The sequence below is a fragment of the Cavia porcellus genome, unplaced genomic scaffold (assembly GCF_034190915.1).
Source record: "Cavia porcellus strain 051 isolate PalLab524CR breed Dunkin Hartley unplaced genomic scaffold, mCavPor4.1 scaffold_2, whole genome shotgun sequence".
NCBI classification, from domain to species: Eukaryota; Metazoa; Chordata; class Mammalia; order Rodentia; family Caviidae; genus Cavia; species Cavia porcellus.
In genome coordinates this window covers 73,047,889-73,064,819 of record NW_026947485.1, presented here as the reverse complement: position 1 = coordinate 73,064,819, position 16,931 = coordinate 73,047,889, and the positions used below count along the sequence as shown (strand labels likewise).

General features: G+C 38.9%; 1 non-coding gene across 1 annotated transcript; it reads left to right on the top strand.

Annotated features, from left to right (window-relative positions):
* The first annotated feature begins 16,385 nt into the window (after window positions 1-16,385).
* On the top strand, window positions 16,386-16,492 carry LOC111758406 (U6 spliceosomal RNA). Its single transcript, XR_002792583.1, has one exon. It is a non-coding gene; the product is annotated as a U6 spliceosomal RNA (small nuclear RNA).
* Window positions 16,493-16,931: the final 439 nt, after the last annotated feature.

The window sequence follows — 16,931 nt, the reverse complement described above, 5'->3', positions numbered from 1 at the left end:
TGTAGTCCAGGCTGGTTGTTGTAGTCCAGGTTTACAAGAAAGAAGACAATACAGGACACATAATTTTTAGAATTATTTTATAATATTCACCCCAAAAGTTAAATGCAGAGGCATCCAAGAGATCTTTTGATGCACTAGAGATCTAAAGTATCCATCTGAGGGCCTGGATCCCTGGACAGTGTCCTGCATGAGACCAGCTGAAAAACTAGAGCCCGTGGCAGTGTTCTCTGTGAGTCCACCTGGAGGCCTAGAGCCCACAACAATGTATCATGCAAGACTGTATCAAGGATCTGCATTGGGAAGGCCCAAAGGAAGCTATATAGTCTGTGCCAGTGGGATGGAGGTGGCTGAGGGATTTGCACTAGAACCAGGAAGTGACACTCAAAGTATGGACCAGAGCTTCCCCAAAGAGAATCACATCCATCCTCAATGACAGTGAGAACTCAACCTCCTCCAAAGATGAAAACAGCTGAGTTCATATTACATGACAAGCTTCTCCAAGAGGATCAACAGCACACCATCTTCCCCTCCAGTTCTTCTATGCTGTCGACAGAAATCCTTAGGTGGGCCTTCCACACCCAGCAGCACACTGTTTCACTTCTGCTGGGTGTTCCAAGTTGACCACTACTGGCCTATAACTCATAGCAATCCTGCCTCAGCCTCTGGAGTGTTGGAATTACAAACATTTGCTCTCACCATGCCCAGATTATGGTGACTTTTTTGAAATTATTTAAGTCAATAATACTTCAACTGTTTTGTACCAACCATCTATGCACCAATGATAGCTACAAAATTATCTGAATAACATTTTTAGGGAAAAAAAACCCTTTTATTCTGCCTTTTTAGTTTAGTGAGCTAGGGGTCTGTGAATTAAACTGACAAAAGATTTTCAGGAGAAATAAAGTTTGTTTGTACACATATGGAAGCTGAAAAAAAAATTAGCTAGTATAATAAAAGACTGAATTTAGAAGCCTATGTACCAAATTTAGGAAGAGAAGGATAGAAGAAAAGCCTATCTGAAAAGAACAATTACGTTTCTTCAGGAAAGACATGGACATTTGGGACATAAAGTTTGGGGTGATGTTCATCTATGCAGGTGCACATGACCTTCATGCATATGAAACCCCCATAAAGAGAAAATGGATGATAACCTCACTTCTCCAGAAGTGACTACTTTCTATCAAACAAGGGAAACACCAAGAAGGCTGCTTCCGCATAAGTTGAATCTCAGAGGTTTTAAACGTTCATTTTCATATCAACTGGATTTTTGAACTGGATCCTCCAAGTGCTAAAAAAAATAAAAAATGACAAAAAAGATACACGAGAAAAGATAAAATGATAAAAGTGATGTAAAATAAGTATAATAAAAGGTATAATTTTAATTTTATAATAAAAAATAATGAATTACTTATATAAGAAAAATAAGACTGAAGAATGATAAAAAGTCAAGCATAGTGACTCTCACACATCATTTCAACTCTGAGGGAGGCTGAGGCAGGAAACTCACAAGTTAGAGTCCAGCCTACAAAACTTTATAATTGTCAGCCTACTTGAGGAGCCCAAGAGATATTTTCAAGGGTGAGGTCCCAGTGTTAAAGACTGCACACATGGAGACATCGCAACAACAGCAGGTAGCATGGAGCAGAGCAAAGTGCAAGAGCAGCCTGCATCTGTATTGTACAATTTTTATATAGGTTGTTATCTCATTTACATTCTTACTGCTCATGAGTATTTACCTCTACCAAGTCATGGTTGCATAACTGTATCCCACTGTGTGCTTGCACTAGACAAGTGGGGTCACATCCTCAGGTATCCTTAGATGCCCCTAAACTTTGAAGCAATCTGGCACAACAACTTAATGATTCCCTGTCTCAAAATTTATTTTTAAAGTATAGGAAAGGGAACTAGGGATGTAGCTCAGTGTAAAGGTCCTGGGTTGATTTCAGTACCACAAAACAAATTAATTGATTGATCCATTCAAAATACAACCCTGACAATGTAAAAACCAACACTGAAAGTCAATTAATTAAATGAGCAGAAAGAAAAAATAAAACAGCAATTAATCCAGTAGCTCCAGCTAAAAATGTATACAAAAAAGTAAACGTGAGTGAAGTACAATGCTGAAGGACTGTGTTGCCAGGCCAGGCATTCAGAGGTTGTTCCTTTAGAGAAACCAGCAACTAAACTGTTTTCTGTGCCATGTTAGGGTCAACAGGCATCAAAGAAGAGAGTCTAGGGTTCAGGGTTTTAGACTTAACAGAAACAGCCATCCAGGCAGTTCCTGGAAAGGGTGAGAAAAACTACCACTTAGTCATATCCTTTACTGTGATACCTAAAGTTTCTTCCTGGCTTGGTTGATGGATGACATCGTGTGCTATAGAGCAATAGAGTCAGAATTAGTTCAGGCCTATTATTGTCTACATGTGCCAGGGTAATAGCTACTCACAGAATATTTTAAAGTAGAAGCAAGAGCATGGGAGAGGGCATAAAGCTTGGGGTTTAAGAGCATAGGATTTGCAGCCAAAAATGCCTTGTGTTCATAGCACTGTTCTACATTAAGTTGGTGTGTAGATGTGTCCACTGCTAAAAGTTAGGTTGATAACAGCTCCTACCTTGTATGTCAATTTTGAGAATTAAATGAGTTAATTAAAAAATATGAAGTTGGGGCTGGGAATTTAGCTCAGCGGCATAAGCGCCTGCCTTGTAAGCGGGCAGTCGTGAGTTCAATCCCCGGTACCGATAAAAAGGAAAAAGACCAAAAAAAAAAAAAAAAAAAAAAGAAGTACTTGAAACATAGCAAGTACTATTCTTGTGTTATCTTGGTTCATTCAGATTGTGTTAACAATAGCATATGTTGGGTGGCTTAAAAACAATAGAAATTCATTTCTTACAATTCTGGAGGCTGGGCATCCAGCATGAAAGGCTGCAGCACATTCTGCCTGGCAAAGGCCATTTCTGGCTCATGCTGATCTTCCCATAGAAGAAAGGCCAAAGAGTAGCATCTTCTCTTCTAAGGTGATTAATCCCATTCATAAGGACACCATTCTCATGACTTAATCACTGCCCAAAGACCCCACCTCCTACGACTATCATGATGGGGATTAGGCTTCAACATATGATTTTGTGTGTGTGCTGGGAATGGAATTCACAACCTCGAATTTGCCAGGCAGGTGCTGTGCTGCTGAACTATATCCTTGGCTCAACATATGAATTGAGGGAACACAAGCATTTGGTCTAAAGTGTACATAAGTATTTGGCAAATAAGAAAACAAAGAAGACTAAGGAAATTAACGATACATAAAGAATTTTTCATCTCCCGTATACTATTATAAAACAGGAATATATCAGTGTTCTGCATCGATGCCCAGTTTTCTCTTCTGATGGGCCCAGTGAGGGCCTCGCCTTTGACACCTAGGAAGATTACAGCAGTCAGCAAGGACAAGCAGAAGAAGTAGCTGCATTTGGGTTTGTAAATACACAATAACACATGGAGTGTTGGTCAGGCTTACCAGAGGAGCAGATTCAATGCAAGATGCACAAATAAGTAGGAGTTTATGAGGTTGCCCATATAAGCAGGTGTGGAAGAAGGTAAAACATCTGTCTGTGCACTGAAGCTCCATAGGTCCAGTCACAGGCCTGGAGCTCACTGCAGTGTCCTGTGTGAGTCTGCAGCAGGAGGCCCAAGGGTCTGTGCTTCATCCAAGATGAAGGTGAAGGTAGAGTACTCCAGAGAAACAAGCCTTCCTTCTTTGATTCCTTTCTATATGTCTTTTCACACCCAGAACTATGCCAAGCCAATTTAGTTGGGTGTTTTATACTCAGTTGACTCAGTTAATGTCAACACATGGGAAATGTCAACTCTGGCATGCTAGCTTCATGCTGGGGTTGAGAAAAGGGTGTCCACGTAAGCATTTAAGTAGAAATCATTTGTAAACACGTAACATAGCTCCTTTCACCTGTCCCTTTATTGGCTATATAACAAATACTTCAGTCATTTTCTATTTGTTAAGACAGAACCAAATCTATTGGTTCAAGTGAGAATCTGCTCAAGTGTGGGCTTTTTTGTAGTAGCTGTGACAGTTGATGGGCTGTCAAATTGATTGGTTTGAGAGCCACCAGTGGGATTTGTAAAGCATCCTCCAGGCATGTCTGAGTAGGTCATGAGGCATGAGCACTGCTACTGTGATTGGCCCTTGGTTTCTTCTCTTGTGCTTTTCTCCTGTGTTCTGCTTTCCATCTGCCAGGTACCCCCCCACCATGATGTTTCTGTGTCAAAGCCAGCTGACCATGAACTGAAACCTCTGCAACCATGAGCAAAATTAAACCTCTCCACCTCGGAGTTGTAGGTTCTTGGATATTTTGGTCACAGCCACAAAAAGCTGACTAACATAGTAGTGTTAATTTTCAGTAATAGTATTAGTTTTGAGAGTAATATTGAAAAAGGATTGCTCAGTGTGAGACGAAGTTGAATGAGAACAATATAGAAATAGTGAAGATAATTACTGGAAGTTGATCTTGAAATATACTATGGTTTGAGGGCATTCCCCCAGGGTTCCTGGATTGGAGATGGCTCCTCACTGTGATAACAGGTGGAAACTTTAAGAGTACTGCTAGTGGAAGCAATTAAGTCTCAAAGGGCTCCGATCCTGGAAGGAATGATTTACTTCTTGTGAGCATCCTGGCCACTTTCTTATCTCTGGTTTCCTCTCTCAGCATGTGATCCTTATCATCTCATATACTCTCTCGCTGTGATGCCGGCCATCAGGCTATGATGCAGTGAAGTAGTCCTTCATCAGAGTTGGTGACATGCTGAGTCACCATGGGTGAGTAAAACCTCTTCATTACAAGCTATGCAGCCTCAAGCACTTCACTGTAGCAATGGAAAACTAACACAAAATGGAAAATTAAGAAGTGTAAACACTATACCGTATGTTGAATGAAATTAAGGGTTTAATTTCAACTAAGTCTTCAATCAGATAATTCATAAAGACTAAATCAAATATTGATTTTTGTAGTAAAAGCAGAGATGCCATTTTTCATAGTTGAATTCTGCATCACAAGTACTTTTATGAAAACATTCCAAGATGCTGGGGATTTAGCTCAGCGGCATAAGCGTCTGCCTTGCAAGCAGGCAGTCGTGAGTTCGATCCCTGGTACTGATAAAAAGGAAAAAGACAAAAAACAAAAACGAAAACACTCCAAGATAACAACAGATTACTTAAGAAGCTTTTCCTAGCCCTTTGATGCTTATTTAGTGCATCCTTTTTTGAGGCTCTCTGTGTGTGTGTATATATATATAGTACCAGGAAATGAACTCACAACCTCGTGTTTGGCAGACAGGTGCTTATGCTAACTGAGCTAATTCCCGGTCCTCTGCTTATATCTTAATCATTCTCAGTATACTTTTTTCCTCATTTGTTATTGTCCTCAATGTGCCAACTCTTTCTTTCTCACTCCCTCCCTCTGTCTCTCTGTCTCTCTGTCTCTGGATGTCTGTGTGTCTGTCTGTCTGTCTCTCTCTGTCTGACACTGGTTCTCACTATGCAATTCAAGCTGGCCTTGAACTTGCTTGTGTAGCCCAGGCTAGCCTTTAACTCATGGTGGTCCTCCTGCCTCAGTCTCCCAAATGCTGGAATCACAGGCATGCACCACTATGCCCTACTATTTCTTTCTTTTTAAGTGCTGGGAATTGTCTCAAGACTTTCACATTAAGCTATGTCCTTTCTTTTGTTTTGTTTTGTTGTGAGATTGGATCTCACTAAGTGGCAAAATTGCCCAGGCTGGGCTCAAGCTTGTGATCATCCTGTCCGAGCCTCCCACAGCACCAGGATTACAGGAATGCATCAAATGCATCCCATGCCTGTCTGTTCTTTTTCTTAAATGACTTTTGTTTCCATTCATAAGGATGTTACTAGAGGTGTTAAATAATGAGTATTCAAGGGGCTGGGGATTTAGCTCAGTGGCATAAGTACCTGCTTTGCAAGCAGGAGGTCATGAGTTCAGTCCCCGGTACTGATAAAAAGTTAAAAGTTAAAAAAATAAAAATAAAAAAAGGAAAAAAAATGAGTATTCAGAGAGTAAAACTATAGAGTGATTTTTCAGCCTTATCTTCTGAGAAAGCAATATTATGTTCTATATGAGCCTTTTCATATTAACATTTGTAAAACCGCACTATTAATGCAATCACTTAAAGGTTTTGTTTTATAATAGTATTGGTCAAAGGCTTGGGGACATATGTTTTAGTATGTACTTTTTTTTTTTTTTTTTTTTTGACATGGGGATCTCGCTGTGTTGCCCAGCCTGGCCTTGAACTTTTGATCCTTCTGCTTCAGCTACCCGAGTAGTTACCATTACAGGAATGTGTCACTGCACCTAGTTAGTCACACTGTAGTAAAAGCTTACCAATTGCTGTATTTTGAAACAATAGCATATGCACTTACTTTTTACTTTATTGACAGTTTCACTGTCACAATGGGAAAAAATGAAAATATTTGACTAATGAAAGTATGTCTAAGACTTGTGAATGATCAGATGCTGTATACTTTTTTATTGTAAATTTGTATCCTAATTTGAAAGCAAACAATAAGATGGCACCCAAAGACACTCACATTTGCATGAAGAGCATCTGATGAAGTTACAGTGATGAGAAATTGATTATCAAAACAGGAAATAAAAATTAGCGGTTTTTATTTATTCTTTAAATTCTCAGCAACACCCAAGTCACATATCAGACTATCGCATCCTGGGGTAGGAGCTAAACTTGGCCATATTTTGTATCTACAGTCATAAGCACTGTATATATGATTTTTCAATTAAACACATTTTTGACTACTAACCAAAAATGTGCTAGTACTGCAGCCTTCCCTTGGACATATAATTCCTATTGGAGTAAAAATTTTTGTGTGTATGGCCATTGTCTTCCATCATTGCACTCTCTGCTCAAATAATACCTCTGCAAAAGCCTTTTTTGACTCACTCATACTGAACTTTGTATTCAGGATGACTGCTTTACTTTACTATAACAAAATGCCTGATGCAGTAACTGATTTTTGAAAAAGTTGTTGAGCTCACAGTTCCAGAGGTTTTAGTCCAAGATTGGGCTGCCTCATTGTTCCAGGCCTTTGGTGAGGGCACCACATGGTAATGGCAGGGTGAGCCAACTTGTTTATCTCATGAACCAGGAAGCAGAAAGAAATAGGAAGTGACTAGAGTCCTCCAATTCCTTTCATATGCAGACCACCAATGGCCTAAGCATTCCCACTAGACCCTACTTCCTGAAGATTCCTAGCACCTCCTAATTGCACCTCCTTGGAGACCATGGCTTTACTACCCAGACCTCTGGGGAACACTGTTCAACTTGAGCTATAGCACATTCTTACATCACTGTCTGTCGTAAAGCCCTGCTCCCTTATCTTGTCATCATTAGAAGTGACATGTGTCTATCTCATTCCTTTGGTTATTTCTTCCTCCCCCAAAGAATGTAACTGCCCCATGGACAAGGACTATGGTCATATTGTTTACCATGCATCCCCAATGCCTACAGCAGTGTGCACGGTACATAGCAAAGTTGTTAAACAAAAGAATGAACTAGAATATATACAAGGATAGATAAATTAATACATGGAAGGCTGTCTCAAGGTTTCACTTGAAGTATTTGCATTAAAAATATTTTCAAAATATTTTCTCACAATTATTTATAGGATGCAGCATAAATATTATATCTGTGGTCTTTTCTAATTCCAAGATTCCATTATTTAAATATGCTCAGTCAGCTTCTGAGATACCTTTCCTATGTTGGGGAGCTAACTTTGGAATAGAGTCCAACATTTGTATGCAAGTCCAACATTCTCCCCATCTATTTCTTAGAAATGTATTTGCTATCCAGAGGTAGGGAGACTAGTCAGAAAATATGTAGTTTGAATGAGGCTTGTTCAACTGAAGGCAATTTCTGTTCTTAAGATCAAGAGAAGTTACACATTCCTCTTACTATAGAATTGAAATTCTTTCCTTTTAACTTTGAAAAAGCAATTCATAAGACTAAGACAAACATACATGTCTAAGAACATTGAAATCATCCTTCAGTAAAATTAATATTAATAGTTTCTTCTTTTGGTATACATTGTAAATTTAATATACATGATAAATTGCGTTATCAAAACTATGTCCCTGAGTTGGGGTTGTAGTTCATTGCTATACTTCTTGCTTAGAAAGCACAAGGTTCTTGATTCAATCCCTAGCGACCTAAAAAATTGTTCCTTGTTTTTTGAAAACACTTTGCTAGCTCAGAAATAAAGAAAAATATTGTCTACATTATCTAGATAGCATTTACATATTCCTGATCAAAGGTAAGAGTAGCATATATTAGTGAAAACGATGCCTCTTGTTGCATTCACTAGATCCACTTCTCTTCACTAAACCCATTAGTGAAGAGCCAATATAGAACCATGAGGTTTATGTTTTACCATTTGCTGAGATTAAGCGAGGTTAACTCTCAACTAGAAAGGTACCTGGATATCTCCTCTGGTAGATTTTCTGCCACAAGCTTCCAAAAGGAATGAAACATTTCTTCCTCAAATAGTGCACCTGTGGAACTTCCCCACCTACATTCAGATCTCTGATTAAAATTCTTGCACTGGAGAATATCCTTAGGACTCTACAGAGATAGGGTAGGGTGGGGGTAAAGCTACACTTCTTTTGATGTATTTTTAGGATATTTAACTTCAATCTTGTCGCATTGGAAAATATTCTTGGGACTATACAGGGGTAGGGTAGGGTGGGAGTAAAGTTGTAGCACTGAAGTTGACTCTTAAAAATCAAAGAAGAACCAGGCATGGTAGAAAATGCCTGTAATCCCAGCACTCAGAAGACCGAAGCAGGAGGATTACTTTGAGTTCAAAGCCAGCCTGGGCTATATAGCAAGATCCTGTCTCAAAGAAAACAAAAAGTAAAAAGAACTCTGGTTTAACACTAGAAGTTCTACTATGCAGTCAACTTTCAAGAACTCTATAATGGACAATAGCTGACTTGTCAGCATCCATTCAATCCCTGATACACAGTCCAAATTAATTTTAGTCACTCTATTTCTCTTTCAAAATGGACAGGAAAAATTCCTGGGGTAGCAGATGATAGAGCTATGTTACTAAATTTTTCAAACCTGATGTCTGCTTTACCTATTAGAGTTTGAATTGATAGATAACAGATTTCCTAGGTGTTTATGGTGATTTGTGTCAGGGTCTTTGTTCTGTGCAGCAGAAAGCATCCTGACTCATACAGATGCCCAATAAGGGAGCCTCCTGCTATAACTTTAGTTCACTAGGAAGACCCTCAGAGACTTGGTAAAAGTAAATGCTCCAGTGCTGTGAGACTCAATGGCCTTTGTAACTTTTTAGACAATAGACACTTCAGCCTACCTTGACTATGGCTTCTGAAGTCTCTCGATGCTTTCATTATGTCTTTCTGTTAGTCATGCTTGAGACCACAGTTGAGTTTCTCCAGAGCTTCAAAGATCCCATGTATGCCAACATGGTCTCCTCTTTAAAAAAAAAAAGGTGTCTAGCAGTTTTAGTACCTATACATGGACAAGGTATTGGATTTTATACTTTTTTAAACCTAAGTCTGCAGTCTGGCATATTATTTATAGTTTCCTTTTTGCCATCATAAACAAATTAAAATAGGGTTTCCCATTACTACTGAGATAGTTAGGTCTAGTCTGATAGATATAACTGATTCTGATTTTAGCAAGACATCTTACAAAACCTCTCATACTGACTTTGAGGAAAGAGTGGAGAGATGGGAGCTGGCCATGTAGCAGACTCACTAAGGTTTAATCTGCATGCCTTCAGAATCCTGATGAATGAATCAAGGTCAATTTAGAGAAAGCTCGCCAATACCTATCTTGAAGCACCATCATCAGACATATTCTGTTCAATATTCTTTTCAGGAAATACAATGGAAACAGCATGGTTTTTGGATCACTTACCAAAGGTATGAAATGAAAAGGAAAGGAAAAAAAGGGAAAGCTGCCAGTGAAACAGATAACTGAAGCAAGAGCCCAACAATAGTTCAACAACTTGGGCCAACTGTAAAACTGTTTGTTTGTTGGCACTGGGGATTGAACTCGCAGGTGCTCCACCCCTGAGCCACATCCCTAGTCCTTTAACTGTTTTTGTCTTGAGACAGAATCTTGTCGAGTTGCCCAAGTGGAACTCAGACTTGTGAGCCTCAGCCTCCCTTAGGACTGGTTCAGCCTCTCCCAGTGCTGGGGTTATTGGAAGATACTTATGTGCATGGCTGGATAGAAAGATGGTGATGATCATGTAAAGATTATTAAGAAGAAATTGGGCTTTCTGAATGGAAAAAATAGGTAGCCATGTTCATATATTTGATGGACTATCATATAGAATTAAAAACAAATGCATTGTCTATGTCTCTGCCTAGCAACCCATTGCTTGGCAGGCCTGGGCCTCTTGCCTTCCTGGTGCTGGAACTTGTTTACACAGCTTGTTTTGGTCTCTCTGTTTTTTCTGGGCTGGCCTTGCTTTAGCCCCACATATGATCAATCTCCAGCTTCAATGGCTCCCTACAAAGGAGTAGATTTTTTTCTCAGTACAAAAATAAATGTATGAGGTAATTAATATGTTAAGTAGCTTAATTTGGCCATTTCACATTGAATGCATATACCAAAACATCATTTTTTTTTTTTTTGTCTTTTTCGTTGTTATCGGTACCAGGGATCGAACTCACTGCCTGCTTGCAAGGCAGGCGCTTATGCTGCTGAACTAAATCCCCAGCCCCTTAAAACATCATATTTTACATCACAAATATATACGACTTTTTGTCAGTTTAAAAATAATAACAATAGAAAGACTGATTAGGGAAATAAATCACCTTAAAATGTCAGCAGGATAATGTCCATGGAGACTCTCTATAGGCCTCCATCATCTTCAGCAGTGCTGAAATATTCAAAAGCCAATTTGATAACAACAGTTTAACAATTTGTTGAATAGAGTTCATGTTTAATTTTACATACTTTAAAACAGTGGTAAAATGATTAAGCGGGACAAATTTATGTAGTTACAGTTGTTGACATTTTTGCCAAAAACAAAGTTGTATTTTGCTTAAACTGCTGTCATATTTGTATTTAAATTTTGCACTGTGGCAAAAATTAGGGAAAAGGCCATCTTCTAATTCATGTTTTAAAAATTTTAAGAACTTATCAGTATTAGAAGAATTAAGCAAACTTGACATGTTTAAAATGGAAGTCTCCAAATTAAATTTATGGTCTCATATTAAAAAATTTGAATCTTAGAAAAAGGTCTTAGTACCAAAAGATTCTTAAAGACTATGACATTTTATAATTAGTAAATGTAGGCCTTATGCCAAAAATATTCATTTATGTTTCTTTAGTGTCTAACTTAGTAGGTACACCAACAGTTTCCTAAATCAACAAATTCTCTCTCTGTCTCTGTCTCTGTCTCTGTCTCTCCCTCTCCCTCTCCCTCTCCCTCTCCCTCTCCCTCTCCCCCTCTGTCTCCCCTGCATCTCCCTGTCTCTTCCTTCCTTTCTGTGCTAGGGATCAAATCCAGGGTCCCCTATGCTAAATGCTCTACTGCTGAGCTACAGCCATAACCCATTCAAAGCGACATTTTTGTTTGATAAAGATATTTACCTTTATGCAAAAGTCTCAGAGCTCAATAGGCTCATTGATTTTCCCTTAGAATATGAAAAGTCTTTCCAAGAAGAAAACCATTCTAAAACTCAGTCCTTTAAAGATGTTTTTATTGTAACATTATCTATCGAAATTATAGAGCAAACTGAATGGCCACCCCATCTTTTCACATACCCAGGGCCAAAAGAGGGACAGACACCTGTGCCAAGGGCAGGGACATTCATTCACAAGTGAGGAACATTCTAGGCAAAACTTTCTCCTGGTTTGGCAGAGCCCTATCCTAAGTTTGACACAGTGATCCATAGAGGGGATCTTAGCCAGACTGATACCAAAGGTTTTTATGGATACAGGAGAAGCCTTAAGCACCACTGGGCCTCAGGTGCCACCCGACACAAGACAGCTGACGTCAGAGCAAGGGTGGGGGTGCTCTGGGTTCAGTCCCCATTACTGAAGAAAAACAACAATGAAACCATAGCACAAAAAAACCCTAAAACAATTTTTTTTAGCCACATAAAATTGGAGAACTTGCTCCAGACAGTACACGTCAGTTTGTTAGTTACACAGGTAATATAGTTCCCTTTCCAGTTCCAGCTGCTTCTGTCTCTTAGAAATGGCTGGTCACTGTGATGTATAGCTGGTCCCTATGATGCACATTGTGTAAACCAATGCCCAGTTGACAAGCCATCCTGCCTCTGTACTTCCTGCTTGCTTATCTCATAGAAGCCCTACACCATTAGAGATTAGGGCCTGATATTTTGGGAGTGACATAAATCTGCCCCCAAATCCCGAGTGTCATTTCAGTGTTTCTGTTTGCTGTTGCTTCACTCCATTCAAGTTAGTATAAATACATATATATTGTTTGCTCAGCAGAGAAGTTAAAAAAAAATGGTATCCTGGTAGGAACAACACACCCAATGCTCATGTCTTTTTTTTAAAAAATGAGACAGGATTTCACTATACAGTTCAGTCTGGCCTTGAACTCATGGTGATATCCCTGTCTCAGCCTCCTGAATGCTGGGATTGCAGGTGTGCACCACCACACCTAGCTTCATATTTTGTTTTTTAATACATTCTATATCAGAAGAATCCAGTAATCCCTGGAAAAATGGCTGACTATGTCTGGGGAGAATACAGACAAGTTAAGTTTCTTGTAGTACCAGAAACTAACTTTGCAAAGATAAGCAAATATGAGAGTATTTCAAATGGGCATGGAAATAAATTGAATGTACTCTCATTGGCCAAAGCTGGAAGACTTGTGCAACAAGTCTTGCATTTTAACCCACAGTACAAAATAAATGCTTGTGTGTTCATAATGATATAAATAATTCAATGAATTAATAATCGAGGGAGATGAGGCAAATCCTCCGTGAAGAATATAAATTAATTTATGCAAATACTCTAAATAAAAAGAGCATAACTTCTCACCCTTTAAGTATGGGTCTTACATTTTGGCTTCCTTCAAACTCATGCACAAAAAATGATTATGAATGTATAGCATGGAAAAGAGGGAAGGAGAGTCACTCTGTGTGGAGAAACCTAACAAACATCCCTTTTGCTGGTTGGTGAAGGAAAACATTAACAAGTCATACCAATAATCTGTATTTCTGTTATACCATGTTTTCCTTTACCAACCCCCAGGCCTAACTTTATCATGATGAAATCATCAGGCAAATTACAGTGGAAGGACTTTCTGAAAACTACCTCAAAACCATCCGTGTCACCCAAGACACAGACAGGGAAACAGTCACAGCCAAGAGACCTAAAGAGACCTAAAACCAGACTTACTGTGGTGTTGGATTCTAGAAGACACAGTACATGTTAAGGGGAAAACTAAAAAAAGTCCAAATAAAGAATGGGCTTTAGTTAGTAACAACTTTTCAGTCCCAGCTCATTAACTGTGGCACCATACTGATGTCAAACACAACTGACGGTGGAAATCGAGCAGAGGCCATGGGGAGTATCTTGGTATTCTGTTGTGGATGCTCAAATTTTCTGTACATGTAAAACAATCTAAACCTGACTAATAATAACCTGTATTACTGCTCTTCTTTCTGCATATTCAGCTCCTTTTTTTTTTAAGGAGTGCTTACCATCCGCAATGGCCATACCCAAGGCGCTAGGTGTATATGAAGCCGGCCTGGTGTGGGCTGCAGAGACTGCCTTCAGCTGTGGCTCTTGACAGGATTCCCTCCCTGAGGAGGTGAATTCCACCCCAGACATCTAAAATCTAAATGATATAGTATTTCGTTGGTGAGTTCCTTAAGCAAGTGACATTGTCAGTTGTGACACAGCAGTGTACACTTCATCCCTGTGCTCCAAAGTACAGAAGTCTGATGCATTTTCTGTTAAGTAAAACCTTAGGCTCTGTAAGTAAACCAACTCTGTTGATGTAGCAGAAAAATCAACACAGGGGGCTGGGGATTTAGTTCAGCGGCATAAGCGCCTGCCATGCAAGCAGGCAGTCGTGAGTTCGATCCCCGGTACCGATAAAAAGGAAAAAGACAAAAAAAAAAAAAAAAAAAAAAAAAAAAAAAAAAAAGAAAAATCAACACAGATAATATGGGAATGAATGTGCATGATAAAGTTACAAAATTTTGTATGTAATTTTCATGTATTGGGAAGTCTTACTGTTTCTCTTATTTTTCCACAGTCATTTCCAGATGTAAAAACCATTCCTGGGAGCATGTGACACTCACGCCAGCCTGCACTTACATATATTCCTACATATTCAAGTTAGCTAGCCAGAAAGTTAAACTCTCGGAATTGAAAAAAATAAAAATACAAGCTAGTTACAATAACACTGAAATAGTAATAAGATTATTATTATTATTATTATTATTATTATTTTTGTACTGGGGATTGAACTTTTGACTTTGTGCTTGCTGGGCAAGCGCTTACACCACTAAGCTAAATCCTCGGCCAAGATTATTATTTATAAGAGCCCAAATCTGGACTTGCCCATAGGCTGTAGTTCGCTGACCCTTGCCAAGTCTAGAACAAGGCCACTGTCCACTTAACTCAAAAGGTAGCTCATGGTGCTGGAAATATGACTTAGACTCAAACTGTTGGTGCTAAAGTGTATGCTCTCAGAGGAGGACAAGAACTCCCACTCCTCAAGTTTTTTCTCTTCAGCCAAAGGGAGTAAGCAGAAGGTGGCAGGCAGGCTCTGGTAGCCAAGGAGTCTGGGCCCTGTTCTCCTTGCTCTTCTGGGAGCAGAGTGATAGGGGAGGTATGGACAGGGCAGCATTGGCTCTAGAGCCCTCCCTGGCTTGCAGCTGTTTCCAGGATTGGTCCTGAGCAGGCATTTATTGTAACTCAGTGTGTACAGGAGCAGCCATTGAGGGTTGGCTAGAGTCCCAGATAGAGACACTCCTGTTTGATAGTGATAGAGACACTGTTCACCCACAGTGGTAATAATAATAATATTATCTAATTCTTTTTGTTGTTGCTGTTCCTGCCACCCAGACAGTAAGTACTTACAAAATCATACTATTTTGCTTTGTAATTTTCATTGTGTATTTGCAAATTATTTCCCTTAAAAACACCAAAACAATACTTTTCTATCTACTTCTATGATGTCTTTGTACTCCTTAACTTTCTAAAGTGTTAACATAGGTAGAAAAATATTGAGATGCTTGCTTTTATTAATTTCTTTTCTAATTATGAGGTTTGAGAAATAAAATAGTAAACAAGAAGTTATTTAGTAGATTTGGCTTTTAGAAGAGATCCTTTGTAAAGCTTTTTATGGAGTTCTGCGCAAAGCCTGGGTAGAAACAGGGAAGACAGCGTCACAGGGTAGATCATGAGGTCAGCCTTTCCACAGCACCAGTGTGGTAGCTTTGTCCCAGCAGGGCTGCTGGTATGCGGCATCTGCTGTCCCTGTTGTTATCAGTCTTACTTGTTTAGAAATCATGAAGGCCTTTGTAGAACTAGAGTGTGATTCTAATGCCAGAAGACGGTTTTCCTGCGGTTAAGGTGAAAACAAACCCAGAAACTGTGGCATTATAATTTATTTCCAATCCCTGATTTGAGGTCTTACATTTGATAAAGTTTCCTAGAAAATATAAAGTCTCTGCAAAGCAGAGCTGTTTTCAGCGAATGAGAATTCTTGCAAATTGTTGAAATGGTTCTTTTGAAAGCCACTTTAATTTGTAGCTTCTGGAGTTAAGCACTGGGTCTTGTGTTTGGCTGTAACCCTGAAAACACCTAGCAACCACCATGAATGTCACATGTACCACATTCTAGAAGTGAGTTATAAATTATTGTTAGTTGAATTTAGGTACTGGAGTGGAACCAAGAAAGAATAAGGGAGCATGAGCCAAATACTATTAAAGAATTAACGTATGGTATTCCTTAATTTTTCAGAAGCTGTATTTGCCATTTGGCAAGCTTCTGTGTGATGACTCAGAAGCAAGAGAGTACAGATTGCCCTTTTCCTACAGTTTCTGAGAGAGGAATATATACAGCTTCTAAAATATGCTTCCCTTTAAAACAGGACTACAAAGAGACCGAATGATACATTTTCTTCTCACAGCCCTGTGCAATTACTGATCAAAGAATTCTGGAAACCAGAAAGTTCCAGGCAAATGTAAGGCTGAATGGAATTACTCTTATTACCAAACAAAACCATTTATTTTACTTAAATTTCTTAGTGTCATGGTTTAAATTTGACAATAAAATGGAAGGACAAATCATTAAATTAAAAAAATAGCTTCTAGTGCTCGCTTCTGCAGCACAGATACTAAAATTGGAACGATACAGAGTAGATTAGCATGGCCCCTGCGCAAGGATGACACGCAAATTTGTGAAGCATTCCATATTTTTAAACTCGCATCTGTGAACACTGAATAGTTTCCCTAGTGTAGGAAATGATTCAAATATATAAAAGTTTGTGGTAACCATGATTCCCCATTATGTGGTCTTGAAGCCTTATAAAGTTTTCACTCATTAATTGGAATGGCTTTATTTTGGGCTGTTTGATATTATGGCCTGTGATGCAATGAACAGCTATTTTGAAGAAAACAAGACATCATAATAGCTAGTGCTGATTTAATACCATCTTGTTTTAAAGCTGCACCAAACTATGGCTCTTCTGTCTCCATTGATTTTATCATGTTGTATCTTGCTGGATTTTATCATATGTGGTAGTATAAACAAAAATTGTTATAGGCAAAGAGACAATATAGAAAGCATTGTTCATTTTTCTGTTAGCTGGTTCTAAATACTCTACAATGCTTTCATCCACTTGAATGGTGTTACACTG